We start from the raw sequence: 14,084 nt of genomic DNA on the forward strand, positions 1-14,084 counted from the left end.
GAAACCAATGTGGCTTTGAATTAATCATTTAACTTCCATACTTCTTTACTATACTGCTTGCTTTTATAACCCTCCCCAGATAGAATTTTATTAAGGAATGATGACTTGAACCTGGGAGGGCCATTTCAATGAGTTAATCATCAACTAATACGATAACTGGAAAATCTTCATAAAATGTTATTATTAAAAGCAAGTCACTAAAAAATAAAATTTACTAACTTGTGCACATAGAAAATTACCTTTTTATCCAAAGAATAGTATTTTTGTGAATCTGAATGTGATTTGAATGGCTGCTTACACAAAAGAAATTAAAGAGTGTATTCTACTTATAAAATGAGAAAATACCTTTTAAAAATTTAGAAATAATGAATATTTGAGAAATTGCAGACCTTATTCTTGGTTGTTACAAGTTCTTGACAGTACATTATAGCACTTAATAGCTGTGGAAAATGCACTTTCAGCAACAATATTCCCAACCTAGCACAATGTATCATAAAGAATGTATAATAATTTATCCCCTGATTTCAGATATCTGGCAATGGCCTCTACATGAAGAAATCAGAGTTTTGAGAATATTAGAGTCTTATATTATAAAATACAGTATGGAAATATTTACAAACAATATCAATGAAATAAAATCCTGGTTGTACAGTGCTTTAGTTTAATGTGAGACTTCATGGCAACTAATAGTAGAGTTCTAAGACTCTCCATAGTCTGCAATACCCATCTTTGTATTGTGTGTATGAGAAAAAACCAGGGAAGGATTTAGGGTTGGGAGAGCGTTTTGGAATGCAGAAATATAGAATAGTTAAATCCATTGGCTAGATGGAGATAATAGAGACAAATATTTCAGGAATAAGTAAATATTAGGAAATAATATATATGAAATGGTGATGATAATGGATTGTATATTAAACCTCAGTTGGGAAGAAAGGGTAATCCACAGAACTCTTTCAAAACACTAGTTTTGGGATAACTGACAATGGAAAGTAAGAATTCTTTTTAACCTTTCTTCATGGGATCCCTATATTAGTCTGGGGCATCTGAGCCTTTGAAAAATATCTAGGAAAAAAAAAGTTCAGAAAAGGCAAAAGGATTCAGAAAAATAAACGTCAGGGAAGAAAAAAACTTAACAGTAAAAGTTTTCTTCGTGTTGACAGCCAAAAAGAGATAAAGATACATTATGATAGGGAAAACAATCAAGGAAAAATAACCAAGACTAATGAGAAAATGCTTTTGCACTATTATCTTATATAATAAATTCAACGATACAGAGGGATAGAAGGGAAGATGACAAGAAAACTAGAAAACTGCAGATAACTATGTGGCTAGGGCAGAAGTAGGACTCTAGAAACCCTTCCGAGAGCCTGAGCTCCTCTGCTCCCTGGCCTTGCCAAGACAGTTCCCTGTCCAGAAGGGACCCCTGCCCGCTGGCCGCTGTGAGCTTCTTTCTCTTCCACTGGCAAACTCCCTCTACTGTAATTGCACTGGGGACAGCGTTCCCTGTGGCGGGTTCCCTGGAATAGTATCGCCGCTGGCTGGCAGACCACAATGTCCTGTGCTTGGAAACAGACTCAGACATGAAGAACTGGGAGTATCAAAATATTTATAGAGTCATGTAGTAGGAGATATGGTATGGAAACATTTAGGGAGAATGTCTGTAAGCGAAAATCCTGATGGTATAATCCTTTAGTTTATAAAACAGTTTAAAAGAGATTTATTGGTGTTTGTATTTAATTAACTAGAATTACATTTATATTTTTAAAAGCCTATCATAAGCCAGAATTTATTCAGTGGCCAAGAAGAGAAGGCTTAATGAATAGTACTCTTATGGTATGAAAACATTTAGGGAGAATGTCTGTAAGCTAAAATCCTGATGGTATAATCCTTTAGTTTATAAAACAGTTTAAAAGAGATTTATTGGTGTTTGTATTTAATTAACTAGAATTACATTTATATTTTTAAAAGCCTATCATAAGCCAGAATTTATTCAGTGGCCAAGAAGAGAAGGCTTAATGAATAGTACTCTAGCTCATTTTCATATCTGATTTCACTGATCCTGTATTATTTAATTTCCCATTTTTCTTAATAAATAAGCTATGAATTAAGGACGAAACAGAAATATTGATTTTTTTCTTCCTTCACTGAATATTTTTGTTTTCCATTTCTTTGTGTCGGGTGTTGTTTCAATTACATGTATCATATTCTGTAGACAGATTTATTTTTTCTAATAGGTTCTGATAATTTTGGTTTTTAATGGTTTTATAATCTTCCTTTTTGGAAGAGGATTCGTATGTTGAAAATTGGTAAGCTGGAACAGCAGCTCCCTAACTGTTATTCCTACAAGCTTACTGGGAAGTAGAAGTCTTTTTAGAACTATACAATGACACACATAAGGAAAGTGCGTGGATTAATGTTTTCTTGTAGCTTGATTGTTCTTCCGGAAAATTTTTCTTACGTTTTCCTCATGTAAAAGCTAGACTGTCAATTTCAGTACTGTGCCATTTATTAAATACAAATCTTAATAAGTTTCTGGCATGGAATCTTTAATGTGTGGAAGTTTGTGTTTGTAGATTCTAAAATTTCTAAAATACTTTTCTAAATCTTTACCTTTTGAATTGAATATAAATATTTGTGGACCATAATAGATGTAAATTTAGGTTTAGGACTTTAAAACAAAGAAGTTAGGAATGGTTTGGATCAACAATCCTGAATCAGTAGCCAGTATCACAAATTGAACAACAGCATAACATATTAAAAAGGAAGACATGTCACTTGTGGCATATACACATCTGCTAGGGTGGTAAACAAGAATTCAAGGAAAAGAACTCTTCTAGCAGATTTACAGGAAAGGTATCCTTGCTGAGAAGTGGTAGGTTGTGGTTAAGGTTCCCCAGGGGAAATTGTGGGCACACTCTCCATTGAGACTTGATGAAAAACTAGAAAATGCTTTCCGGGGAACAGCTGTAGCTTCGTGATCTAAGTTAACTGGCCCTTGGGTGGCCATTTTTCAATGCTTCCGGGCAGTAGCAACAAAAACATCAATTATTATATAACTCACTTTTTCCTACTACCTCTATGCTTCTATAGTTACACATTTGTAACTGCTTTAACGAGGTATAATTTATATATAATAAATTCACTCATTGTAAGTGCACAATTTGATGAGTGATAGCAAATGTGTACAGTCTTTTCACCACCCGCTACGGTCAAAACAGGAACGAACATATCCATCGCCCCCAGAAGTTTCCTTCTCCCCCTTTTCTCTCCCTCTGGCAATCACTGATCTTTCTGTCACTGTAGTTTTGCCTTCTGAAAATTTCATATAAGTGGAATCACGCAGTGTGTGGTTTTTTGTGTCTGACTTATCTCATTTAGCGTTATGTTCGCATTCACCCACCTAACCATATTTTCATTCTGTTTCCTTACGTATAACTGATAGTGAACTTCTGGGAACAGTATCCCAAATCCAAACCCTAACCAGAAAACTGAGCCCACTTATGCTGGAACAGAAACTGTGTAGCCACGCTAAATAAAGAAAAACCGAAAAACATACAAACATTTATTGGAGCGATCATTGTTTTTGGAGTTTATGTTCCATATTTATTATTATTCACTGAGATTTTTATTTCATCTGTTTCCCCCCTAAAGTGCTTTCTAGTATCTGTACTTTTTTTAATTATAAAGAAAAATTTTTTGTTTTTAACATTTGTGATAAATTCACGTCTCTTCTAATAATATACTGTGCTCAGAGATGTCTTAAATGATAACTAGAAATCAGAGGGTCAGAAAATCCTTGTATGGAAACATAAACATCATTTAAACAAATCTATATGCGACTATAATTTTCTTTACAGATATGACTATATCTCTAGTACAAGTAAACTAAGCGAATGTATCTTTTTTATTTCCTAGAAAAAGGTAAACCGCATTGAGACATTATCATAAAAACATAGAACAGGAGTTATTCTGTTGTCAGACAACAGCTGGATCATTCTTTTATAAGTATCCAAGAATGTTTTCTACACCGAGTATCTAAATTGAATGTTTATTTGCATGCCACACCTCAAATTATTTATTTAGAAAAATAGATTGAATAGGATATAAGAAGTTATTTCATAAGCAAAAGATACCCTATGTTTCTGAAATATTTCTTTTCACAAATGAAATAGACTAAGAAAGTGAGATAACTTGTTAGCTGTCACATTTAGTGATGTAATATTTAGAATAAATAATCGTGCCTTTTACAAACATGTGTAAAATGTCCTGTAACACTTGAGTGGCTGCAGCTGTCATCTCATTTTTTCTGGATTAAGTTTGGGCAAGAAAGAAGCTGCCTCATTTTCTAGTTGTCATTTGCCCAGGAAGTAAAAGCAAATTGTAATGAGGGAATCACAGCAGGAGAACCTCCTAACAAATGAGAGGCGCGTATTGACTGGCAGCCAGCACGCCATTCCAGCGATAAATGTATTTTTATCCACTGCTGTTCAAGGTCATTCACTGTTGTCCTTGAGTGTGCAGCCGTCAAAAATCATGCAATTCACATTCAAAACAGTTCTAATAATCAGTACAAAGATGACTTACTAAAAAAAAAAAAATCAGTCATTAATTTTATATGGAACTTAGATAAACATCTTTATATTTTTATTGTGCTGTTTTTCTTCCTGTTGTTGAAAATTGACCAGAAATCAAAAATATAAATTTGTGAGACAATTGTGAGGTATATTTATGTAGATTTATTATACTGTTCACAGAAGCCAAACTTGAACATAAACCTCTGTAATTAACCCTTCTTTGTTTTTTGGTTCTTCAGTTTTGTTTTTAAATCTAAAGAATTTACAATCTAAGAATTCAAAACTCAGTTATTTTCATCTTAAGACTTCTGCCATGTGTTTGAAGTAGCTTTCTAATAAAAAGTACTGAAAAGAACATTTTGCTTTAAGATCTGCCCAAATCCAAAGAAAATGTTTTCACTAACTTTTGAATATATTAATTATACTCTAATAAGTACCCTGTAATTATTTGGAGAGAAAGTGATCAAATTATTTACCATTTTTAATTCAAAAATGAACCACACTTATCTAAATGAAAAATGACCAAAACCATTTCGTTATGCACTTTTTTAATCTCCATATATAGCAAAAAGTTTAAGTATCAATCTAATATTAGATAACTTATTCTTAGAATTAAATTATATGCAAAAATGTGCTGGTTTTGATCACACAATGTCTTTCAGCAATTATTTTTTAAAATATTGTTGGGTTTCAGAGTTCTCACTATATGTGTGTTTTCAGTGAACATCACAAGGCCCTTCAAGGTCTGTCTTCAGTCTAATTCGCCATCCACCTTCATCTGTCCACTTCATCCCTTTCACCATAAATCCTAAGCATTCTAAGGTTTTTTAGTTTTTCTAACAAGGTCTGTTCTCTCTTTTTTCTAGTTTTTTGTCTGTATTACATCCTTTGCATGGAACACTCCTTCAATCTAGCTGTCCCCCACGTAATCCCAACACACACACACATGAACACACCACCACCACCACAGCACATAACCATTCGCAGTTGTTCCCCAGAAAGTCTCTGAGGTTTCCTGCAGTCGTCCCATAATTTAATTTCACCTGAAGTTGTATGTGTGAGGGCAGGAAAATTAGTGTCTCCCTGATTTTAGCTTAGAACTTTGGGTGAATCCAGTGTCTAGGAGTTCAATACAGGTGATCTCATACTTTTCTCTGACATCCCACGTTTACCCCTGCTTCCCTGGTCACACACGTGCATCTCTCATGTACCTACAGATGTTAGAACTTGTACGCTTCTGGTGTCTACAGTAGGTAATTAGGTACCTAGTGTCTGACTTGGCTCTTGACATGCTTTTCTCTGTGGAAACTGTTATAAATAGTGCTTGGGAGATTGAACTGGCAGTATAAATTCTGAAACATGAAGAACTCTCTGAGTCTACGGCCATGCTACCCTGAACAAGCCGGATCCCATCTGATCTCGGAAGCTAAGAAGAGTCAGGCCTGGTTAGTACTTGGATGGGAGACCACCTAGGAAGACCAGGTGCTGTAGGTGTAAAAAATAAAAAATAAGGGATTGTAAACTGACAAGGTCCTTGCAATCTGTGAGGTCAACCAAGGGTTGCCTCGCCTAAAAAAAAAAAAAAATTTGAATTCTCTAGGCTTTTGAAACTGGCCTAGGAATCTAACTGCTGTTCTTGACAGTGTTTCTGTGTGTTAGAGTTCCAACAACTGAATTCCAAACAAACTATATGACCGCCTGTATGGAAACACGGTACCATCCTGCCTGTAAAAGTGTCACTGACATGTGGTTCTAGGAAAAATTATACTAGGTTGCATGTGGAATAGCATGGCGTGACACAGTGATGCAGTCTGTCTTGAATATACAGAACTACAAACAGAATGAGTTCCTATTTCTTGATAAAATTAATTATCAAGAATTTAAAAAACAAAAAAGTTTTTACAAGATTGGTCTTTTTAAACCTCATATGCATCCTTTGCCTTTCTTTGGGCTCGGATTTGGGGTGCTGACTTTTCTATGAGTAAAACAAGAAGTGTGAACCAGAATTCTCATTAAATTTTAAACTTTCCAAAGATCCAGAAATGCTGTTTTCTGTTCTGTATTAACTCATATTCAAACCCTGAGTGTGAAGATTCGCAGTGGTTTTAAGGAGTATTCTTAGGTTTACTGTTTGCTGTGTAGTTTAAGTTCCTTGTTAAAGCAGTGCTAAACTCTGACACCTGAATAATCATAAATTTAAAATCTGTAAATGCAAGTAGTTTATAGTGCTACAGCAGGCAACCTTAACATGCAGTGCTGTATCTAAATATTAATATCAATTGACTATCAAATGAAAACATTTACCGTAAAATTGGTATCATAATATTGTAAAGAATTGTAAAAAATTCTTCAGCTATAGTATTTCCTTTGGAAAGAACCCTCTTCTTTAAAAGAGCAACCTGCCTTTTTGTTGTTTACAAAAATGGTGAGTCTTTATCATTTCCAAACCATATAAGCAACTAAATATGTGTTAAATAATGTTGGTTTCTTTTTTTTTTTTAAGCAGAAGTAAATTTGGGACAAGCATGCACTTACCATAGTATGCACAGTTTTAATCTTAACATTTAAAATCATCTGACAACTGTGAGTCTCATCTCTGAAAAAATATTTTTATAAAAAAATAAAATAATGCGTAGGAATACAAATAGTTCCTGCTAGGAAAAACCGATAAACTTTATGATTTCAAAAACATGCTAATAGAAAGTCTGGAAGGATGTATGCCAAAGGCATGGAATTGAGTAATGAGGAAGAGTAGTTGGGTAGGATTTCCAGTTTTATTAAAGGTACTTCAAAAAGTGATAGGATTCCGGGTAATTCCTAGTTTCCTTTTTTGCTATTCTCTGTAATTTCTTTTTTTAAACCTTCAAAATAAAAATCATGCTTCTGTTACAAATCATTTTTGCTAATGCAGAGTTCATACGCACACTCTATCAGACCTTCGGAAATGTGTCCAAAGTGCCTTCTTTAAATACTTACTCCTCAAAGGAAAATATTATTTTAAATGGAAGGCGTTTGCTTAAGTTTTACATGCTTTTGTGCAAAAGTGAATAAAATCAGCGTGCATAGTAGTAAGTATGCTTTAAACAGTATCTGCGGTAAAGTGTAGAATGTTATTTTAAGATGCACATCTGTGGGTCACATACATGGTGGCAGTTATAAACAGGCTACTAACAAAGTGCATTCTGAGTTATAAACAAACAAAGGCTTCAAAGGATTCGTGTTTTCTTGTGAAGAACATAAATTAAAACATCAAAGCAGTTGTTTCCCTCAAGGATTGTAGTTATTTGGATAGCTTGTCAGAGCTGGAGTGCAACAAGTGGGCCAGCGTTATTGATTTCCATGTATTACCAAAACATTTTCCATTGACAGATATTAATTGCTTATTAAGTGCTAAAGAGTTTGATGGTCCAAATATTGAATTTTATAATGAATTGGCCTTTTAGTTTTGCTTATCACTAGACAATATGATTGCATTAAAGATACAAAGGTTTAAGCCAGCGTATCTCCCACCCTAAGAATATCAAGTAGATATTCCTGTAGAGTGTAATCTCAGCAATAGGCTATTTAATTCATTTCTCTTTAGATTTAAATGAGTTCTCTTTGACCAGACTATAGGGAATGCTTGTTTAAATATGCATGGTATGACGATAATTGGGAAAGTATGTAGTATATATTGCATTGATTCAAGTGTATAAATCCAGTGAATCATTGAAATTTTTATCAGAACAAAATTGGTAATGGTGATCATTAACATGAGCTTTTATAAATGATTAATTTGGTTAAAATATTTATTTTATTTTTGGAAAAGATCAATATGTCAAAATGAGTGCCCAAATACATATGTTTGTGTGTATATATACACACACATACATGGTTCCATTTTAATTTCTTTTTGTTATCTTTCTTAACTTTAAATGGTGTATCTTTTTTGTCTTTTTATGATTACATTTAGAGAAATCTTAAATACATTATATAATGACCTTTCTAAAATATCAAAATTTGTGGTTAACTGATGAAATTTAAGCAAAATTAAAATTAGAGGAACTAAACTGTCAGTTTTGATAGTTGACTAGCATCGGGAGTTTGGAATTATAAATGTAATTCTAATTCAAATATATGTTTATGATCCTAGAAATTTGACTTTTTGTTGATTTACTTCTTGATCTCAAATAATTGCTATTTGATAGTGGGTTAGGGGTTATTATTTAAAAGATAAAATATTATCAGACTTCAAAGCAATTTTGTTAGGTATTACCTACAGTGCTGCATCACAAAATTCTCTCCCTAAAAAGTGATTTGTAAATTAGGAACAACATTGAAATCTCTTATTTAAAAATAAAAATATTTCTAATAACTAAGATTTCAAATATGCAGTTTTAAAATAGACCCAGCTCTTTCTTTTCCGTCCGCTCCTTACACTAGTAGTGTCCTCTGCAATTTCATCTTCCTCCTTTTGGTCTTTTCACTCTGCTCTTCATGGGTTACTTCAACAACTTCTGTTTGGTCATTTAACAGATATTCATGGAGAGACTGCTGTGTACCAGGAAGAGTGCTGAGTGCAGGATCTATGCCTTCAGCATCTCTCTTTCTATAAACCTTTACCTGAGCTCCAAATTAATCTTTCTCACTTTCTGACGTATTTCTAACTACCTGCTCAGGTCCTCCACCTTAATATCCACTTATTCCAAACTAAGCTCATTATTTCCCCTGATGACCTCCCACTTAACCCTCTTCTCCGCGCTAAAACCTTTCTCTCCCTGTGCCTTCCCTGTCCCGACAGCATCATCACCTGCCCAACTGCCCTCTCTTGCCTGTCCACATCCAGTTCCTCATTCAACTCCTAATTTATCTACTACATTTGTCTCCCGACCAGTCCTTTCTTTTCCGAGTTCTCCTTGCCTCCTCCCTCTGCCAGAATTTTCTTAAAACTGGTCTTATCTAACCATCCTCTGATTGTAAAACTTTAGAAACTCCCTGTTGACCATGAACTAAGTCCAGATTTCTTAGCACAATGAGAATCCTGGCCGTGGGGACCCTTTTGCCCCCACCTCCCTCTGCCCCCTGGCACTTTCACTGACAGAGCGACACAGAAACGCTTACTGTTTTCCTGGGCCTCTCTCACATCTTCACTCTCGCACGTTTGCTTACACGCATCTGTTTCGATCTAGGCCTTTCACTTCTTGTCCTTCTGGACAACTTCTGCTCATCCTTTAAAGCTCACCTCAGATACCACCTTCTGTCTGTACTTTGTTCTGACATCTCCTACCCCTGTACAGGAATTGCTGCTTATTCATCGGTGGCACTTAATACACATTTCTGTTATGCCACTGATTACATTGCACAATACTGTCAACCTGCCTCTCACCTCCTAGATTCGCTGGCAGCGGTCTCATCTCATCTCTGTTCTCCAATATCCAGCAAAGGGCCTAAAACACAATAAGCTCTCAGTAAACATTTGTAAGTACCCTTGTGCTAAAAATGTTTAATCCCAGAATGTACACAAGACATATATTCTCCTTATTTTACAAATAAGAAAATTTTGCCCATTTATAAAACTACCAAGGACAAATTTTAATCCACAAGGTAAATGTGGGATACTCTAAGGATAAGTCAGAAGATTGACAAGTAATAGTAATTGTTCTGAAATATTTGCAAATGCAATTGCTATGTGAAAAAAAGTCTACATATAGTATTGAATTGTTTTATTCCTATTTTAATATTAACAAACATTTTTGATATTAAATCTAAGTTAGGGTAATTTTATATTTTTATAACTTGGCATTTCTTGGCTTAAATGGATCTTGTAATATAAAATAACATTATAAAGGTTATGTTCCAGACTGACCCGATTTTCTGTTTTAATAAGTTGAAAAGCCAAAAAAGTGTAAAATTCCAGAATCTATATTATATACTAATATACTCTATCATTCTCCAAAATAAATATAAGCCAAAAGATATGTTAACATATTCATTAATATATGTATGAGTTTTAAAAATTTATGTAATTCTTAATTGTCTTTACAGTTTCAAGTCATTTCTCTTTTTGGAATGATGAAAATGTTAAACCCTTTTGAAATGTGTTTTTGAAAAACACAAATCCTGCAGCTTTAGCACTATCTATATAAGACAATTTTGTGTCACTGGACAGTATACCAGGCAAAAGAGAGGGAAGGGGGACATGCACGAAGGCCCAGAGCCATTTCCTGGTAGCCTTAGCCCAAATCAGAACCCACAAAAATGCCGAGTTCCATCGCTTGGCGTGGACATGTGCCCGAGAAGGGCTCCACGGAAGGGCCTGCAGAGTTTGGGGAGGGCACAGGGAGCAACACGGCGGTCCGTGTTCCCGAGGGGCTCCAGGTGGAAGCAACTGAGGTTTCCTTTTATGGCACACTGTTACCTTTAACAATATTTTATCTCGTCTTCCTTAAAAAATTATATGACCATTTTATGTTAGTTCGGTTCTTAAAGAATTCTTTAAATATTTACAACAGAATTTTTACAGTCCGAGAATACAAAAGCAAAACTTTGTACACTTTCAAATTTCTAGCATGGGTTTGAATTGATTTATATTAGAAATACTGATGAAAAAAACATTTAGCTTTGGGTCTGCCCAAATCCGAATAAAACACTTTTAGTAACTTATTAAGCATACTTTAGTAAGTGTTTTATAATTATTTCATACCAGCAATATGAATATTTCATAATATTCATATTGCTGGTATGAGTATTCCAGCAATATGAATATTATGAAATATTATGAAATATGGAATTATTCACTATCCTTTTATTTACAACTGAACCACGTTTATTTAAATCACATGAACATTCTATATTTGAGCATATCTTTAATATGACCGATTGTTCTTAAATGTTGAATTATATGAAAAAATGTTAACGTTTGAATTATGTCTTTAACTAGATTTTTTTCCTTATGTTGTCTTTATTGTACTTAAGACTCGCACTCGCAATACTGATATACCGCTATCATTTTATTGGCCAGACATTAGTGATATTCATGTCTTAAAATAATCGGAAGTTGCAGTGTTTGGGATTTTTGGCAAACATAGTTTTCAAAGTATAATTCAATAAAATTGATCATTTCAGCATGCCAAGAAAGGACATATCAGTTGCGTATAATTTGAGTATTATATAGTTACTTCATCCTGAAAATATTTGGCCTAGTGAAGCAGAAGAAGGACGTGGGGGGTTCAGGGGGTGGTCAACCTCTGATTACCAACAAGATAAGGACAAAGAAGCACTTAGATATTAATTGGTGAGACATACGGAAATTGATTCTTTGAATCTGAAAAAGTTCCTTAGTTGGATAGAAGGGGAAAAAATTCCTAAAACCAGTATATATTTAACAGAGGTTGCTGTTATGACTGTAACAATTTAAGATCAGAAAACAGCTATTGATTTAAATGCTCATTCTCTATCTGTTCATTCATAGCCCTTTTTAAAATTAATTTTAATCATTTATAATTGATATTAGTGAAAATAAAAGCCTCAGTGTAATAAAAATCTGGAATTATTGCTATTGCCTAAATTACCATTGTGAAACAATCTCTTGACCATTAATGTTGATTCTTACTATTCTTAGTAAGCGGGTCGTGCTTGCGTGCGTGCGTGTGCCTGTGTGTGTGTGTGTGTGTTGTGTGTGTGTGTTCACATGCATGTTGGTGTATAATCCTCCACAAAAGCAATTTCAAAAACTATTGCTTGTTTCTAAGGATTACCAATATGTAGATATCGAAAAGCTCCTTTAATTCGTCACTGTCAGTTTATCCCCAAGTGACATGTAAGTAACACTCAGTAACTGAAAATAGAGAATAAATGCTGTTTTTAAGGAATAAAGAAAGTCTGTTTACTTGAGGCCTTATATTTTATAATAAAACTTAAGATAGCTCCCTTTATTATATTTATCCTTAAATCTGTTTTCCATTAAGATGTTAAAATGATACCAAATCTACTAGTCTTTCGCCCCAAATGTATATTCTTTTCAATTAGATAGCACTAGAAAATAATTCATGGACTAGTTCCAATACTCCTTGGATTGAAAAATGCTGCAAAGGGTTGACTCTATAACATAGAGTTGGCATAATGTGAATAAAAAGCATCACCTGGGTCCTCCATCAAAAAAAGAAATTGTAGAGATAAACAACCCGTTTTCAACCCTCAAATCCCCATTCAGGTTCATTGTAGAATCGCCAAAGGGCAGCATCTAGGCTCCTGTGCTGACCCTGAGACAGCACAGCCAGCGGACGAAGCTGGGCTGTCTGCAACACTAGAGTTTTAGGAACATGTTTACCATCTACTTTCATTTCGGTCGATACCTTTAGTTTTTCTATTTTGGGTCTCAAGTAAGAAAGAGCCAGTCTGCTAATTTTATAATGATCCTTTCCTCAAGAAGTGCTTATTTATGGTGCCTGTAGGTAGGTATTGCCTCTTTGGGGCACAGATGAGTTGATGGGAGGGTGAAGACATTCAGGCACGCAGGGCCAGGGTGGTGGTGAGGTGGGGAGAGAATGCTGATGAGAGAGACTGGGCCACCCCCCGCCCCTGCCCTGGGTGTCTCGGGGAGCTGACACAGGCCGTCTTTCTCCCTCCTAGATGATGAAGAGGGAGGGACAGGGCAGCTTCTGATCTTTAAGCCTCTGTGCTAAGTGGTTTAAACTGCTAGAGCTGGGATGAGGACAAGAGGTTTCTTCATCTACCACTGTTGCAGGAGGCTGGGGGGCCCTGCCTCTCCCCACGGGTCAGCGGGACTGCCGAGTGAGTGAGCTCCCTGGGGAGACCCGTGCAAGGCTGTCATTCTGCCATCCTCATGAGGATGGTGGGAGGGGAGATGGTGATGGACCAGGACAACACCAGGATGTGAACAGAGGTCGGACCATTCCAGGGACCCTCCACTGGACCTCCCCTGAAGGTGGAAGCCACCTCCAGGCCACCTGGGCTCAGGAGTCTAGGGGTCCCATAAGGCCCCCTGGTACTGAGGGTACCGGGGGCGGACGCTTCCCCCCGTGAGGCCCCGCTCCACACGAGCTCAGGCTCTCCCAGCAGCTGCTGCAGCTACCTAGGCTGAGGCTGCGCCCAGCTCCCGAGCACCAGCAGGCATCACCCCAAATCTTCATTATTCGGCCTGGGAAAGTCATTTGGGATTGTTGGCGCGTAATGTACAAAAGCGCCAGTTATATGAAAATCAAGTGTATGCAAGTTGAAGACTGGCAGTTTATAGTTTTATTTGACCTGGTATTCTGTGAGGCCATAGACTCTGGTGCCAGACTGCCTGGATTCTAATCAAAACGAGTTAGCCTGCCTCTCTGTGCCTCTGTTTCCTCATCTGTAGAGTAGGGAATAATATAGTATCCTTATGTCATAGAGCTGATATATTAAGATTATGTAGTTTTTGTAAAAGTGTTTACAGTACTTTCGGATTCCCTGCAGTGCCTGCTGCGGTAACGCACACTTACATACCTTTTAGTGTATAGGTTTAAAATTCTTCTGAATGAT

At 35.8% G+C, this 14,084-nt stretch overlaps 1 protein-coding gene and 1 pseudogene across 3 annotated transcripts in view; both read left to right on the forward strand.

Moving 5' to 3' along the window:
• Positions 1 to 14,084, forward strand: part of WDR7 (WD repeat domain 7) — a 281,883-nt gene that overhangs the window by 252,251 nt on the left and 15,548 nt on the right. The gene's annotated exons all lie outside the window — the stretch shown is intronic.
• On the forward strand, positions 5,950 to 6,068 carry LOC112481359 (annotated as a pseudogene).

Source organism: Pteropus alecto, unplaced genomic scaffold (assembly GCF_000325575.1).
Source record: "Pteropus alecto unplaced genomic scaffold, ASM32557v1 scaffold14, whole genome shotgun sequence".
Classification (NCBI taxonomy): domain Eukaryota; kingdom Metazoa; phylum Chordata; class Mammalia; order Chiroptera; family Pteropodidae; genus Pteropus; species Pteropus alecto.